The sequence below is a fragment of the Notothenia rossii genome (genome assembly GCF_949606895.1).
Source record: "Notothenia rossii genome assembly, chromosome: 2".
In the NCBI taxonomy this organism is placed as follows: domain Eukaryota; kingdom Metazoa; phylum Chordata; class Actinopteri; order Perciformes; family Nototheniidae; genus Notothenia; species Notothenia rossii.
The window spans coordinates 57,671,113-57,689,099 of record NC_136904.1 but is presented as its reverse complement, the minus strand read 5'-3'; the positions used below and the strand labels follow the sequence as shown (position 1 = coordinate 57,689,099).

At 41.4% G+C, this 17,987-nt stretch overlaps 1 protein-coding gene and 1 long non-coding RNA gene across 2 annotated transcripts in view; one reads left to right on the top strand and one right to left on the bottom strand.

Annotated features, from left to right (window-relative positions):
• LOC307028837 (inactive dipeptidyl peptidase 10-like) overlaps nt 1-17,987 on the bottom strand; it is a 500,108-nt gene that overhangs the window by 366,935 nt on the left and 115,186 nt on the right. The gene's annotated exons all lie outside the window — the stretch shown is intronic.
• LOC307029852 lies at nt 6,496-6,967 on the top strand. Its single transcript, XR_013805426.1, has 2 exons — nt 6,496-6,652; nt 6,920-6,967. It is a non-coding gene; the product is annotated as an uncharacterized lncRNA (long non-coding RNA).

The following is a 17,987-nucleotide window of genomic DNA, read 5'->3' as shown; positions in this document are numbered from 1 at the left end:
AACTTTAAAATTAGACTTTTTAGGAATAAATACAGTAAAAACACATACTGTATATAATAGCATTTTACAACAGGCATTACAAAGCAAAGATAATAAAATAATTAAAATAAACACCACAGGTATACAATATGTTTAAAAGGCATACTGAATATGAGCAGCTCAATTAAAAGCAGCCAAAGAGAAAAATAGTACGCGTTTCTGAGGACGTGCATGATTTGGGTAGTTTGTTCCAGATTGTCGGGGCATAGGCCTAATAGCTAAATGCTGCCTCTCCATGTTTTGTTTTTACTCTCGGAACCGATAGCAGACCCGTACCAGAAGACCTGAGGCACCTTGATGGCCAATTGAAATATTTCAGAACCGGACTGACATAGGCGGCGCGTGAGGCTCAGGATTGGGAAGGCTAAATCACTTTTTTTTACCTGACGCTGCCCTATAGAAAATAGATCAACTCAGTGAAAAAGCACCGCCTGCTGACCAATCAGAGCTCAGTGTGCAGAGTTTAAATCTATCAAGTCATATTACAGGATAAAGGAAATACAATTTAAGAGTCGCACTTATCATTCATATCACATCATCAATCAGATCATCGATCATATAATATCACAATATTTCCTTATCTGAGTCAGCTTCTCGAGCCGCATCTGGCCGTGCATCACCTACATTGTCACATAGCCTACTGTATGCAGAAGTATTATTTTAAGCAACACATTAAGTTGACGAAACCATGGGCGTAGGAAGCATCCTGAATGTGGGTGGGGGAAAAATAGATTTCCTGTATTCTGGTGCATTTTAACAGGTGGTTTGATACTTTTATGTGGCTATACTAGCATGAGGAAAATGATGGGTACATTTCGCAATTTCATCCATTAGTAAAGAAAGGAAACATATTTGATTATTAATTCAGAGCAGTATACTCTTTCACATTGAATCATAACAAGTCATACTGAATGTAAATACAACTGACTCTAAAGTAAGTCCGAGTCTGTGACATTGGACATTTTGAAGACTCAAAGTCTCAAGCAGTAGGTAGAATATTCTAGTAGTTAACTGAATACTGGGATGTAAATTGCCTATAAGCACTCAGTAAAACATAAACAGCCACAAAAAGCTTCTGAATGATAAGAAGTATAATTAAAACATAACGCAAATTACCATTTTGAGAGAGTACCTTAAAGAACTCAGAAAATAATCTCTTATTGAACTGAGGCTCCAGTAAAACACACTGACTGCGTCTCTACATGGACATCAGTAAGCCGTTTAGTATTATCCCGGTTATGATCATACTGGGGACATGGTTTACATGAGCACAGAGAGAGGGGGGGGGGGGTTGCTAGTGGAGTATGAAGCCCTCAGTATCGCGAATGTCCAGGGCGGTACCCTGGAAAGAAATCTCTGCGTGAGAAATTACAAGGTGTGGCGTGTGAGCTGAGACTTGAGAGCTCTGCAGTAGTCAAGTCTACTAAAGATAAAAGCATGGACAAGGTTATCTAAGTCCTGTTGTGACATTAGTTTTTTAATCCTCGATATGTTCTTAAGGCTGTACTCAGCATTGAATCTGAGCGCACCATAGCTTTAAATCCTAATAAGTTTGTGAGGCGTTTTGCTGAACAAGATGGTAATCGCTGCATTCAGCTGTTATAGGCATGCCAACTTGATGCTCTGCTCACGGATGACTCGATGAGCATAATAAACTGTTAAGATGATGACCTTACGTGTGTAAATATATTTTTTTCTTTGTGGGGGTCTGGCCCCAAAAAACTGTTTTAAGTTCCGAGAAAGTAAAATAAGACGTAAAACTTCACTGCCCAGCCAAAAAAAAGTAACCACTTTGATTTAACTAGGCCAGTAGGTAAGGACTTTCCACTGGATCATAACTGCAGCGATGTATATGTTTTAGCTTAATACAAAAATGTTTAACCCTAACTGATGCAGTTGGTCACTTCTTTAATGTTTGTTCTTTCTGATGTAAAGTCAAGGTTGTAAGTGTTTGCAATGAAGTTGTGGGGCGCTGAACTGTTCCTTTGATTCTTTTGATATATGATAGTAATTACTTGTCTTTCAAATTTGAAAGAAGGGTGAGCAAGCATCTTGAGGAACATTCATCATTAACTCCTCCAAAAAATATAGTTTATTTAATAATAACACTGAATATGTGAATCATAACAGTGATTGACAGCTGATAGGAATAATATGATTGTTAATAGTATCAAATTAATTTAGAAAAACATCGATGAGACAGTTAATTAATTTACTTATTGCAGCAGTCTGCATAGATTTGGTACCGCTGCTGGTCTAAGAGTGAGACAAACTCATTCAGTTATTGTTCAGTTAAAATTCATTAAATTAAGTCTGCCACCTTATATATTTATATTTAAGGCTTTACTGATGTGCCACAATAATGTCACCAAATGTTATTGAGTTAAAATATTAATATTGTGGCTTTCCAAGTTAACATTGATTGATATGACTGCGATTAAATCAGCATATACTTCTGCCAGGGGATGCCATCCCTGAAATTCTCCACCCTCTTGCCACCCCATGAATATTTTTTCTAGATCCGCCCCTGCTGTGCTGCAGCACCTCTTTTCACCCTCTGTCTGAAACCAGAGCCCAGTCTGCTCTGATTGGTTAGCTGGCCGGCTCTGTTGTGATTGGTCAACCGCGTAGAGATGTCCCGTCCCTTAGCCTCTCACATACAATGTGTTGGAGCGCTAGCCAATATAGAAACTGTGTTAAATATTGATGTCAATATGTTTTTTTTTTAAAACACCTTTTCATTGGTGAGACCAGGCACTGAATTATCTGCTTTCCCGGGGTAGATTGCAGTATAATCCATTTGCAAAAAGTCTGATGTCTGCAGCAGTTGCAACAATTATTCTGTACACAGTAAGCTCTACTTTCATTTTTAAAGGAGTAGCCGTTGCTCTCCGAGTTCGGATACATCTATAATAAGCACCGGGGGTGTCAAGGAAAGCAGGAACAGCTCGTTGGCACAAAGTTGTGAAACCTTTACAGTGTCTGTGTTTCAATGAGCCTTGTTTTTGTTCTACTTTGTTCTGTTTTCTTCTTGCATTATTAATGTACTACATGCATATACAAGTTTCCACAGTCTGCCGCTAGCCCACAGCGAGTCTGAGGAACCCCGTGGAGTTATTTGTTTTTCTGGTTATTTTGCAGTGTGTGTGTCCTAATGAGCATGTTGAACACATTTCCACCCGCATAACATAATATGTTTCCGACAATTTTGGAACCAATAGTTGTTTAAATTCATGTGTGCCTTCTACATCTCTTGGTAAATTGCAATTATAAATCAGTGTGAAGGCGTCACCAGAACTGTGTATTATCAACACACATGTCCTGGTGCACATGCAAATAACAAAAGGGGGACCTACTGGATGGATGGATGGTTTTTGCTGTTCTTCAAGTTCTCACTATAAACGGCTTCTGTTAGGGTTTTACTTCATTACAAGGCAAAATTGCCAGTTTTTTAGACATGTCTTCCTAAGCACTTTGAATTGCCTTGTTTTGAAAAGTGCTCTATAAATAAACTTGCCTTGCCTTGCCTAGTCTATTTTTGATAACTTTTATTGAGATTCAGCTGCTCATTTCCTTTCAGCAGTCTGACATTAGATGACATGCTGAAGGACACCTGCTCTGTGTCTGCTTTATTTTTCGAAAATAAAAATTGTTATTCTTAGCAACTACACAGCAGTAAAATACTATTGCTGGTAAATATGAATTTAAAATCAAACACTCAGCATTTTGCAGCAGGACCCCTGCTGTAGGCATACGTAAACAGGCAGGAGACAGAGGCAGCTATATAAATATACAGTATGTCCACTGCCACGGTTTCAGACTTCGAGAAAAATAACAATGTTTGATTTTGTTCCAATGCTGTTTCCTTAACTTTCTTAGGAAGCCCATTTGTTTGTCAGATGTAGTTTGTTATGAACACAAAGGTGTGTGTGTCACTGAGATCAGGTGGATGAGACAGAGCAGAGATTGGTTTCAGAGCTGTAGCCTTGACTGCAGAAAACATACATTTCCATAGATATGAGACAAAGCCCTGCTGTTGCCTTTGATATTTATGGCCTATTTCTCTGCTCATTTGATTTTGATAAGGTTAGAGACAGTGTAGCAGATGGAGCAGCAGCCCCAGTAAATATGCCTTTTCCAGCCAGGGAAACAATTATGGGCAGCAGATGACTGACCTCATATGCAGCCTGAGAATAAATATGTTGGAGATCATCGGAGGGGGTGTGAATAATAGACTGCTGATTGAAACCACTGGCCGCTGCTGTGAGCTGCTGTTTCCTGTCAATCATGAGGATCAGAGATTGTGGTCCACCTGGAGGAGCTTTTTATTGCACTTTGTTAGGTGGAGTCCTTTGCTCCAGGTTTAAGTAGGAGGAGATGTGTGATATAATGAGGCTGTGCTGAAATCTAGATAGCATAATGACATCGACAGGATTAGAGGGAAAACCTTGGGGCTTTTTATTACAAAATGAAAGTAGGATATTGTATTTTCCACCTGACATCAAATGTGTCCCACTAAAGCAGGGTGAGCCCCAGGTATGTTGCTTTCTTTGGGAGAGACTGGGCTACACATACTGTGAATGCGATTTTACCAACCAACCGCCCCATCCTCCTCCACAGATCAAGCGTTCCCTTGTTGTAGTTTGCAGTGACAGATGTACAACTCAATACATAAAATCTGAAAAAATTGGTACCTGATTCAGTCAGAGAGAGGCTTCTCTTTTCTAAACTAAACAACAACTATGCATTATTTGATCAGCTGAAGCTAAAGCTAAATAACTTCTCACTTTGTTTTCTTGATGACCCTTTAACTGATCGACTTTAGTTGTCTGGTGTACCGTTGAGGAGGCAGGGAGCTCTTCAAAAATCAAGATATATCTTCAATATATTATTATCATTATTATTCAGATCTGTTGTTTCTTCAACACATTGTGGTGTGTGGAGAGGGGACCTCCAGTTACTGTTTACCGACAGTGGCATGCTGGGTACAGCTTGCTCTCGCAGCTACAATATTAAGGCCAAGTACAATTTAGTATTAGTGCTTTTACACCGCATAGCATTTTTATTTTGTAATCCCAATAAATGCCTGGATGCATGCTCTATGTCTGACTACAGTATATGCAGCCTGACCTTCTAGCAATTTATCTGCCCCACAATGCATTGCACCTGGGTTCTATTGAGCCTGGATGTCAGTCTTGTGAGTTTTTAACCAAGATCAACAATGTCTTTATTTCACTTAATGAAACTTAGACATCACAGTCTCAAACATATCCCTACAGGTGAGCATTATGGTGCATTATTGCACCCTTATTATGTATACTTTCAATCACAGTGGATGTCTTGGCAGGTTTACTGGTCTTGACCCAATAAAAGCACATTGCTGAGTTGTTTGTATTCTCTATTCTATGGAAAGCAACCTGCCTGTTTTGCTCAGGCACACATTGAAACAGCACTGCATTCATGTTTAAAATGAGAAACCCTTCAAAGATGTTATGCACTTAATGGCTACAATACATTACATAATTTCATGCTAAAAGCAGTATTGCCAACACGCAGTGGCGGCGCCAGGGACCCACTTTTTCCTTAGTCAATAGATCGCGACCCGAAATTTTGAACTACTCAAATCTATTCAACGAAAAATCCTGCAATAATATATACGCTTTGCAGCATAAAATATTAATTAAAGTGAAGTATAGTGCATATATCCCTTGTATCCCTTCACAGAACAAAAGAATGCTTTTAAATAAGGTTTAATGAGATGATGGAATCAAAGCTGAACTGCATAACATAAAAAGGCACACGTGCTGAAAACCTAACCCCAGAAGGGCAGTCTGGGGGGATTCCCCCCCAGGAGATTTTTTGAAATACTAACATATAAACTACCCATTCTGGTACACTCTGAGAAGAAAATAAATAGATGTATTACGACATATTAATAACATTTTATGCCATTGTTTGTTTTTCACTTTGTTCTGACAGCTGAACTTGCTGCTCCACACAGAGAGAAGAGTAAAGAGGAGATAGTCTGTGTGAAATAGTTAAAATTCTGGGTAAGGGTAGATAGCCCCCATTGTTCTGTGACCTGTCAATCATCAAACCGGGGGTCATATATCTGAAGTTGTACCCATGGATGTATAAAGAATAGTTCTACCGCAAAGTTATTCTCAGTGGGGACTTCAGGCTACAATCTTGATTCTGATTGGCCAGAAGACTCGAAAAAACATCAGCAAAGATGTTTTATTTAGAAGATGATCACTACGTGACAGAAGTTTTCAAAACCGTTTATGGTCTCCGGTACTTTCAGTCCAAAAAAAAAGTGATCCTGCTGTAACAACAAGTGCACGTTGTAACTGCCTCTGTGTCAGTCAGCGCAGTATTTCTGAGTTATTTATTTTGGTAGGAACCAAAGTTCTCTAAGGCGGAACCTTTGTTTTTATATCACCTGTTTCCGTCAGGACATACTTTAGCGTAACACTCATCCGAAAAGTCCGCTGATTTAGTACATGTTTTTCAGTGCTGATGCATCTGCAAAATAGCTCTTAGCATCAAGATAAACAATCGTACAGAGTAATACCAAGCTACACAATTTTCCTCATGCAATGCAGCTACTAAGGTATATTTTGCTGACGTTTTTTGTGTGTGTTTTCTGTTCTTGTTTGTATTAAATTGTTTTTATACAGCTAAGGGCTAACACATGTTGGGCTTAGTTAGATTGGTCTTTGTGTTTTGTTGAATTATATGTAACCAAAGTGTATTGTGTATACAGTAGCCTAATTGAAAGTGACGACATTACCAGGACAATGTTGGGATATTACTGTATGTTTTGTTATTATTTTGACTAGTGATTATTGTATTTGTGTATTATGTTTTTTGATTACAGTTTTCACGGTCTGGATGAACCAAATAAATCCTGCCAGTAAATTAAAAACTCGTTGCTGTCGTCTGTACTGAGGGAATTACAGTGAAAACTTAACTGCTCACGAAGACAGCACCAAAGAGCAGTGAATGACAACAGTAAGGCAAGTAAGATGTCCCGAAATGGCGAAGAGCACACAATTGCAGATGTACATTTCCCAGACATGGAGTCACACGCACCTGACAAGACAGAGTGTGTGCACGAGCACAGCTCAACTGTGCAGCCACAAGCGACTGAAGGCATCATAGTGGACAACCCCGCTTCCTCAGAAGAGCCACCATTAGGCCAAAGAGTCCGCAGAATGACGGAAAAGGGTCAAGAACAGCATCATGAGCAAGTAATAAAGGTTGCACATCGGTTCAGTGTGTGCTATGAGAAGTGGAAGGATGCCACTAAAGAAGCCAACCAAGCGCTGAGTGGAAAGTGCTCAGACGACCTGCTAGATGGACAAATTACTAAAGTACGCAATACCTCTAGGAGTCTAAATGACGTTTATGACGATTGGAAACGCCTTGAGGTTCCTGACCTTAACACACGTCGCAAAATCGACACCTGTGAAACAGTAACAAAGAAGATGGTTAAGAATGCAATGGACCTTATAGATGCAAGGGAGGAAGCTACAGCCCATAGGCATACTACAAGTCAAAGACATGAAGAACATCGAGTCATTGAAGAGGTAATGTCTGTAGCCTCAGGAAGGACAGGCATTAGCTCTCGCCACACTAAGTACTCCTCTGCAAGCAGGAAGAGTGCAGCTGCTGAGGTTGCTGCCAACAAAGCCACCTTAGAAGTACAGCTGGAGCAAGAGCATTATATTAAAGAGCTTCAGAGACTGGAAGTTGAAGCCGCTCAGATAAAAGCCAAACAAGAGGCTGAAAATGCAGAGAGACAAAGAGTGCTAGAAGCCAAGCGCAGAGAACTAGATCGATTGGAGACTATTAAGAAGCTAAAGGCTGCCGAGGCACGACAGCAAGTATATGACCAGAGTATACATTCATGTCCGGCAACTAAGGGCGACGGCTCAGATGAAGAAATAAATTATCTTCTCCATCGTGGCTCTGTGAAGAAAGAAGAGGAAGTCAAGCCTCAAACTATAAATGATCTTCTCCATCGTGTCTCTGTGAAGAAAGAAGAAGACGTCAAGCCTCAAACTAGCCCGCTGCGGCACCATTTTACACCACCAGCTGTAGCACAAGCAAGGCAAGAAAACAAATATGAAGATGGCACAACAGCTCTCGTCAAAGCGCTCGCAGAAGCCATCAGTGCGAGTCGCATTCCTCTACCTGAACCTACAGTGTTCAGTGGTGACCCACTCCGATTCAACGACTGGAAAGTGTCCTTTCAGACGCTCGTTGACAGGAAGAACATACCAGCTGAAGAGAAGATATATTATCTACGCAAGTATGTGGGTGGATCTGCTAAAAGGGCCATAGAGAGCTACTTTTTACTTGGCACAGAGCCAGCGTATTATGCAGCATGGGACATCCTAGAAGAGCGATACGGCAATCCATTCCTCATCGCCAAGGCCTTCAGAGAGAAGCTCGACGCGTGGCCCAAGATAAGCTCCAAAGGCAGTATGGAACTTCAAGAATTCACCGACTTCCTGCGCTGCTGTGAGGCAGCCATGTCTCAGATCAGAGGTCTTGAAATACTTAATGATTGCAACGAGAACCAGAAAATTCTCTCTAAACTCCCAGACTGGTTGACTTCAAGGTGGAATAGGAAAGTCATAGAAGCAGAAGAAGACACTCACATGTTCCCGAGCTTCAGCCAGTTTGTCAAGTTTCTCACACGTGAAGCTAAAATCGCTTGCAGCCCAATAACATCTCTTCATGCTCTTAAGCCAAGTGAAAGGATTCCAGACAAGAGTGTAAAGAGCGGAGGTCCTGGAGCAAAGGTGTTAGCAACCACCTCAGATGAGAAAGCCGTCGTAACAAGCAGTGTCTTCTGTGAGAAGGCAGGACACAGTCTACAAAGGTGTTACAAGTTTATGCAAGGGACAATCTTGGAGCAAATCAAGTTTGTTCAAGAAAATAAATTGTGTTTTGGCTGTCTCAATTTTGGCCACCGATCTAAAGATTGTAGAGAAAGAGACAGCTGCGACACCTGTGAGAGAAGACACCCAACTTGTCTTCATGACGATCGCACCAAGGAAGAAAGGATGTCTACAAGATCTGACAGAGCAAGGTACAGTGACAAAGACAAAGAAGAGTACAAAGAAAGGAAGAATGAACAGTCACAAGACCAGTCAGAGAGACCATCACGTGAGGCGACGGCACTTAGAGTCATCCAGAATGTTGGAGACACTCATACCTCCACAATAATTCCAGTGTGGGTGTCATCTACAAGTGTGCCAAGTCGTGAAGTTCTGGTGTACGCACTCCTTGATACACAAAGTGACACAACCTTTATCCTCGACGAGACAGCGAAGGCTCTCAATGCTAAGAGTGAACCAGTTCAGCTAAACCTCTCCACGTTGGCTTCAAGAAACACAATCGTGTCCTGTCGGAAGCTAGCTGGTCTACAAGTTAGAGGTTTTTATTCAGACAAGATAATCACTCTTCCAGTGACTTACTCAAGAGAGTTTATCCCTGCAAACAGAGACCATATTCCCACACCAGATACGGCGAAAGCATGGCCTCATCTTGAACACATTGCAGATGAGATCGCTCCTCAGCAAAACTGTGATGTCGGCCTGTTAATTGGCTACAACTGTGCCCAAGCCCTCGTTCCAAGACAAGTGGTGCCTGGTGAGGAACACCAGCCGTTTGCACAGAAGACAGACTTGGGCTGGAGTGTAGTGGGATATGGCAACCCGTGTCTCAACTATGGAGATGCAATTGGAATAAGTCACCAAGTCATGGTGAAGCAAGTGATGCCAGGTCTACCGTCCTCTTCAGACCTCACAAAGGAAGTGCACTATGTCTGTAGGACACAGATCAAAGAAGTTCTCTTACCTGCAGATGTCATCAAGATGCTGGAGTCTGACTTTGTTGAAAGAGCGTCGGAGACCAGCCCCATCTCTCAAGAAGATCTAAGGTTCCTGTCAAAAATGGAAAAGAGCATCAAGTTAAAGAGCGACGGTCATTACGAAATGCCGCTGCCATTCAAGAAAGAAAGACCTAACTTACCTGATAATAAGATCTGTGCTATCCATCGTCTCAGGTGCCTAGAAAGAAAGCTGAGAAGAAACGACCAGTACTACAAAGACTACAAGACCTTCATGGATGAGACCATAAGACGCGGAGATGCAGAAAAGGTCCCGGAGGAAGACATCCACAAAGCTCCAGCTTGGTACATTCCGCATCATGGGGTGTATCATCCACAAAAGCCTGGGAAGATACGCGTTGTCTTCGATTGCTCCGCCAAGTACCAAGGAACGTCCTTGAACGACCACCTCCTGACGGGTCCTGAGTTGACAAACACCTTGGTGGGAGTTCTGTATCGCTTCCGAAGAGGTCCTGTGGCAATCATGTGTGACATCGAACGCATGTTTCACCAGTTCCATGTTAAGGCAGAAGACCAAGATTACCTGCGGTTCCTTTGGTGGGACAATGGAGATCTCGAAAGCCAACCTTCCATCTATCGGATGAAGGTCCACTTGTTTGGTGCAGCATCGTCACCTGGCTGTGCCAACTATGGGCTGAAGCATGTCGCTGCTGAAGGACAAGGAAACTTTAGTGACGACACCATAAAGTTCATTCAACGGAACTTCTACGTTGATGATGGATTGTCAAGTGTAGCATCTGAAGACCAAGCGATCCAACTGGTGAAAGAAGCAAGAGAGCTTTGCAGCACAGGCAAACTCCGGCTGCATAAGTTTATCTCTAACAGCAAGAAGGTCCTAGACACAATCCCAAAAGAAGAATGTGCTGCAGCTGCCAAAGACAAGGACATGGCACTGGGTGAACTGCACATGGAAAGAGCACTCGGTGTGCAGTGGTGCGTGGCTTCTGATTCATCCAGTTCAGAGCCCCTGACACCAAACCACATTTTGACCATGAAGTCCACGATACTCGCTCCACCTCCTGTGAAGTTCGTCAAGGAAGATCTATACCTACGCAATAGATGGCGTCGAGTTCAATTCTTATCCAACCACTTCTGGACAAGATGGAAGAAGGAGTACCTCCTGAGCCTCCAACAGAGACAGAAGTGGACCAAAGATCGCAGGAATGCAAAGGTCGGCGATGTTGTACTCCTGCAAGATGATACTACACCACGTAACCAGTGGAGGATGGCAAAGGTTATCGAAGTGTACCCAGGAAAGGATGGGAAGGTGCGAAGACTCAAGTTGCTCATCAGCGACTCAACCCTTGATGAGAAAGGAAAGCGTATCTCCAAACCTGTCCACCTGGAAAGGCCCATCCATAAGACGGTGACGCTGATGGAAGCAGACTGAAGACTCCGGCCTCTCTCTTTCTTTTCCTCCCCTCTCTCTCTCTATCTGTCTCACTACAGGTGCAGTCATGGTGATCATTCTCTGGGAAGCCAAGGACTGAAGTTTAGTTTTTTTTGTTTATCTTTTCTACGCAGTATGTTATCTCTCAATAGTTGAAGAAAATCATATACATGTGATATGTTTTGGTGGGAGTGTAACTGCCTCTGTGTCAGTCAGCGCAGTATTTCTGAGTTATTTATTTTGGTAGGAACCAAAGTTCTCTAAGGCGGAACCTTTGTTTTTATATCACCTGTTTCCGTCAGGACATACTTTAGCGTAACACTCATCCGAAAAGTCCGCTGATTTAGTACATGTTTTTCAGTGCTGATGCATCTGCAAAATAGCTCTTAGCATCAAGATAAACAATCGTACAGAGTAATACCAAGCTACACAATTTTCCTCATGCAATGCAGCTACTAAGGTATATTTTGCTGACGTTTTTTGTGTGTGTTTTCTGTTCTTGTTTGTATTAAATTGTTTTTATACAGCTAAGGGCTAACACATGTTGGGCTTAGTTAGATTGGTCTTTGTGTTTTGTTGAATTATATGTAACCAAAGTGTATTGTGTATACAGTAGCCTAATTGAAAGTGACGACATTACCAGGACAATGTTGGGATATTACTGTATGTTTTGTTATTATTTTGACTAGTGATTATTGTATTTGTGTATTATGTTTTTTGATTACAGTTTTCACGGTCTGGATGAACCAAATAAATCCTGCCAGTAAATTAAAAACTCGTTGCTGTCGTCTGTACTGAGGGAATTACACACGTAACTGATTCAATATGGTTGAGACCATTCGGGCTTATGCTAGAAGAGGGGTGCAAGGAATAGTCTAAGTAATGGGGAAGTTTTATACACTAAAAGGTGTGGAAATTCTCTCGTGTTATAATATCAGCGCGGCCGCGGTCAGATAAAAATGCCTCCGATTGCAATTTGAATAGACCTACAGTCAATCAGAGCAACGAAACTTTGGGTCTGCGTCATGCCTTATTGATTGAGATCAATCGAAACCGCCATTCAGTATCCCCGTTGGATCTTCAACATGTATAACACTGTTCGAAATGGGGGGGAGCCACGGGGAGCTTGGCTCCCCCGAAGAGGGAGGGAGCTCCCCTGAAGGCCGACTTTGAGATAAATAGGGGGAGCCCAAAAGAATCGTGCATATTTGTGTCACACAGATTAGAAATGTTGAGTTTCTGTAAATAAAAGTTTTTGATATAAATAATAGCCATTGTTCATTACAGTTTCTGAATATTTTTTTAATATTTGTGAATATTTCTGGGTGTTGCCATCTGTACGTGGCGGCGCTGCATTCTTTACGCTAATTACGTTGCTATGGTTAAGGCATGCAATGCTGGCGCGGTATTTTATATTTTCATACTGATATTTTTTGTAACTCTGGCTTTGTAATAAAAAATATGGCGAAACGAAAACAACCAAGCCTCGCAGCTTTTAGATTCACAAGCAAAGAAGCGAAGGAGTCTAAAAATGACAACGTGAACGGAACAACTTTTAGTTGGCCGGCTGTAAGCGGCGTTAGGGTCGAGTCTGACAGCTCCACACCGAGGGAGAGGCCTGCCGATGCGGAGCCTGAAGAGGCTTCAACAACGGCCACAGCCGCCGGAGCCACCTGCACTAGCGAAACCTGACGATGCCCATGACCTGCCTTTTAACTGGACACAAAAAATATGGAGTGAGTGGAATGAAAGGTATCCACGGCTTTTAAAAAAAAAAAAAATGTGGATGTGAGATTTGCAAAGAGGCAAAAAGTATATTGATCTCCCTGCCGCTCGCAAAAAAATCCACCTTTGTGCATCTTTCACAAGAATGGATTCAGGGAAAAGTCAGCTGTGATCAACAGAATAACCTGCCGAAAAAGATTTATGAGCACCATAAGAGCCAGGCACACGAAAAAGCGATCAAGATTTCGGAGATGAGAAAAAAAGGTATCCTAAGGTAGGCCTATTGGCAATCAATATTGATCTAATGCAGGAAACATATACATCTTTCAGGTCTGCCTATATGATTGCCAAATAAATAAATGAATAGGGCTCCCCCGAAAGCAAATGGGTAATTCGAACACTGGTGTACTATCATACGTCACGTTCGCAGGGATCCCTTTTTATTTACTCAACCCACTCTCTTCAGTCAGCGTACAAATGACATGACTTTACACATTGGAAATGCGTGCAATAGATACGTAGGCTGTGTGTACCTTGTGTGCACCGCCTAGTGGTTAAAGCACGTTATTGAATTATTTGTGTTGAATAATGTTATTTTTGTTGAATAATGTTATTTGATGAAAAAAATATTAAGAGTACATACTTTCATAGGGGGAAAGTAGAAGGTCAATGATAGAAATATAGAATATAAAAAATCAAGAAGATACTGTAAGTCAGGGCTATTCAATTACACATTCAGTTGGGCCAGATTTTATAACTACAAAATTCAGCTGGGCCAGACATTCATAGTGACACATTTTAAACCAACACATATTACTGCGATGAAAAACATGCAATTTTCATTCCTTGTTCATCTAACAAAGGTAGGTCAAAAAGTGCATAAAAACACAATAAATTAGCATTAATTTAACAGAATCTGAAAAAAAAGTGCACAGTTGTAGCATTACATTTGTTTGCTTTAGAAGTCAAAATATTCAGGTTATTTTTTTTTAACCAGGCACATCACAAAGTGCATTTAACTGAATACAATAATAGCAGTCTTAATAAATGTCCTCACATACAAAACAGCTAAAGAGCTCCAATGCAACACAAAGAGGTAGTACTGTAGTAATACTATTTTTTCACTTTTCAAGTAATAACAAAAAAATCATACGTTTTGGTCACATTTGACCCAGACACATTACAAAGTGCATTTAAATGAATACAGAAAGAACTGTCAAACCCTTCAGTGCACAAACCCATAACAAGGGATACGGGTAGGGTGGCCATTTCCATAACACCAAAAAGGAGGACACTTTGGGATTATCTTTTAGTTTTTATCCTGGCTTCACTGAATCCTTCACACTCAAAACACAATAAGACTCTAGTGTACTAACCACAAGTTGAATGTCTATTTACGATACTTTTGCCCTTTCCTGGCTGCTTCCAAGAGTTTTTTGTTTGTAAAGAGTCTCTGGTACATGTCTGTGCACTCAAATGTGAAGTTGACACAAATTTGCAGCTCTGCCTTGACACTGTCCACATCCAGACGATTTCTCTCATTTCTCCATGCTGAGGTCATCATTGAGAACACACGTTCTGTATGTGCATTGCTACATGGGATGGAGAAGATGTAGGCGCTGATCTTCCTCAGATTCACAAGTGGGACTTCTGCTTTGGAAAACAGTTTCAGATACCGCTCCTCACTGTGGCATACTTCCATTTCTGAAGAGCTGAGAATAGCTTCCACCATGCCATATTCCTCATAGAGTCCATCCATGTCAATGTCTTTCAGGCTGTAGGCTTGGACTGCATCACTGTATTCTCCATAGGACACAGCAGTTGTGAGGCCAAGCTTTGACACTTTACTATGAAAGCTGTTCTCAGAGAAGTCATACCTTTCACTCACGTATTTCTTGGCTCTTTCATAGAAAACAAGAAAATCAGCCTCACATTTCTTAGCCAGATCAGGGGTTAGCTGCTTGAGTTTGTTGTTCACAGCAAAGCCAAAAAATGTGTCCTTTAACCTTCTCTCAAGTTTCCCTTTCAGTTCAGTCATTACCTTAAACACAGAGGTTATGCTGAATGATTTGGCCTCGAGTGCTTCAATGCAGTCTGAAAACACTTTCAGAATGTGACTGAGGAAGAGAAAATACATCTCAGATACTTCGTTGCCATCCTCTCCAAAGCATTTCCACAAAATCTTGGAGCATTCCTCCTCACCTAGACTCTGAAAGTAGCTGGTCAGGGGTCTCCAACACTTCAGGATTCTGTCAATAGATGGCAGCAGAGACAACCATCGCGTGACAACGTGCCGCAGCAGATTGTAATGTAATGTAATGTAATGTAATGTAATGCAGCAGATTGCATTCCTCCACTTCCACAAACTCGCAGAATTCCTTCAACTGCGCCGTTCTGCTAGCTGAGATGCTAAAATGGCTATACACCTTAAGCACAACATATTCAATGTCAATATCCAAGTTGCTTGCTGCATATCTTGTTGCATTGTGCAGAATATGGGCTAAACAGTTTGCAGCGAGCACGTCTTTTTGAGCCTGTTTCAGTTTCTGATAAACACTGTTGTGTTTTCCATAGTTAACGCTGGCGTTGTCTGCTGCATATGCTGACATTTTTTTCACATCTAGTCCAGACATCTCCAGTTTAGATAGCAGCTGATTTGTTATAGCTTCCGACTTTTCGTTGCTATCACTGTAAAAATCCAACAGTGCATGTTGCACGCCCTCCTCAAAGTGAAAATATCTCAGTACAATGGGGAAACACTTGATCGTACCTTTGTTTGATGCATCACTTGCCACTCAATAATGCAGTTCATTTTCTTTTATGTAATCCACATGCGTCTGGACAGAGTAGGGTGCTAGGATATTTTCGCACAAAGCTTTGGCTTTTGTTTTTCCACAGGTCATCCCTTTTGCTATTGATGAGTCGTTGTAGATTGTGCGATCAACTTTTATTCCACAGTCTACACCCCTGTATGACTGGTGATGCTTGACGGCATGATAAACTTTACAAAGTTCTGCTGCAGAGATTTTGTCATCTTGAGGCGATGAAGCTTCACGGAAAAACGATAAAAGTGAAGAGGCACCTGCGCTTTGATCGTTGCTTTTGTGATTATCTGTGTTAGCATGTCTGTCGACAGCACCTTTTCCTTTGCTACTTACGTCCACATCGCAACGACACAACGTGCAAAAAGCATGGAAGTCGTCCTTTCGGCTTTTTGTGAGGAATCCATGCTCTTTCGACCATTCAGGATTAAATGAAGTCTTTCGTTTCGGCATTTCTGCGGTTTAACCTACCGCTAACTAGGCGGAGTTGGCTCATGAGCTAGTCTGCTAGCGCTAACGTCACTCTGTGCCACAGTGCCATGCCGTGAACGTGACGTCAAGAAGCACATGGCTAATTGTTTACGTTTATTAACCAATGAAATACAAGATATTTATTTGACATCACATTCAGCCAATAATTTGTAAGACCACAAGTCTTACAGGGATATATACTTACACATAACTTATTTTTTGTATTTCTTTGTATAATTGTCTATTTTTTTTTTATACCCTAAAAGTATAAAATGGGGATCACCTCAAAAGGAGGACAAATGAGCGTCCGGCTCAAGGCTGCGCCGGCAGACGGACACAGACATTGAAAACCGGACTGTCCGACCTAAAACCGGACGGATGGCCACCCTAGATACGGGTAACTATATGAATGAATACTACACAACACGTTTACTATAGTAAACTACTCTAGGTGCTTACTATCACCTCATTTGTGATTTGTCATCGCTGACTTTCTCAATGGGAAAAGGGAATTTTTTTGTTTTGAACAAGAGCAGTGATTTTTGGCTCATAGGATGTCAATGCAATCCTAAGACATTGGTGAAAAGTGCTGTCAGTCAGGAAGCAGCGAGTGCTACTTTTGATTGAGTACATGTGTGAAAAGCTTGATTCACATTTGTATGTTGATCCAAACATACTGAGCACACAGATTGCTACTTTCTGAACGTTAGGGAACTGCTGTTTTTTGACATCACTCCAAAACTTTGCTGGCCCGTTAGTGCGCTGCATGTCAATAAGTTCCAGTGTATATTTCCCTTTGTCGATGCAGGAGACCACTTCCTTTGCTCTGGTTGATACGTCCCCCTCTATTGCAACAGTGAAGGGGTCTCTGGCAAAGCCCATCACCTCTGCAGAGCTGCCAACATTGTGTTATAGAAAGTAGTAGCATGCCGAGCGGAGGAAGGCAATTTTTTTTCCGGCGGGGGGTCCGAGGTCCGCCGAAGCCCCCAGAATGCTCCCTTATTTCATTTTTACTTTACTTATTTCTATTTATCTTTTGTATTCAACTGTTTCTATTTTACTGTAAATTGTATGTATATATAGTTCCCTATTCCTTTTCCTATCACCCTGCTGCTATAACATGTGCAATTCCCTTACAGGATTAATAAAAGTTATCTCATCTTATCTTATCAGAAGCCAGAGACTTTACATGCTCTGAGATGCAATCTAGGTCATATTAGGACATGTTTTTCTGCAAAGTAAATTTTTTGTGTATAATTTCTCCTTTTCCCTGTACTGTTGCACACAATTAAACACCAACATACACAATTTTTTATTAACCGAACAGAATTCATCATGAAACAATACTGAACAATAACACATGAAAAACCTGTACACAGCCTTTTTTAGAACAGAGTTCAACTCAAGGGAAACTTTGGCTGTGACATGACCATCTGATCAACCTCTCACTTTAGATGGTCATAGGTTGCTGACTTGGCCTTGGCAAGAGTTGTCTTGGAGTACGCCTGCTTGTAGCAGACAGACCCCTTTGCCACCATGAATTGTTTGTGGGTAATGAGGTTACTCAGGGTCTCCATTCCCATACTAGGTCTGAACTCCGTTCTGTTTTTTGTGA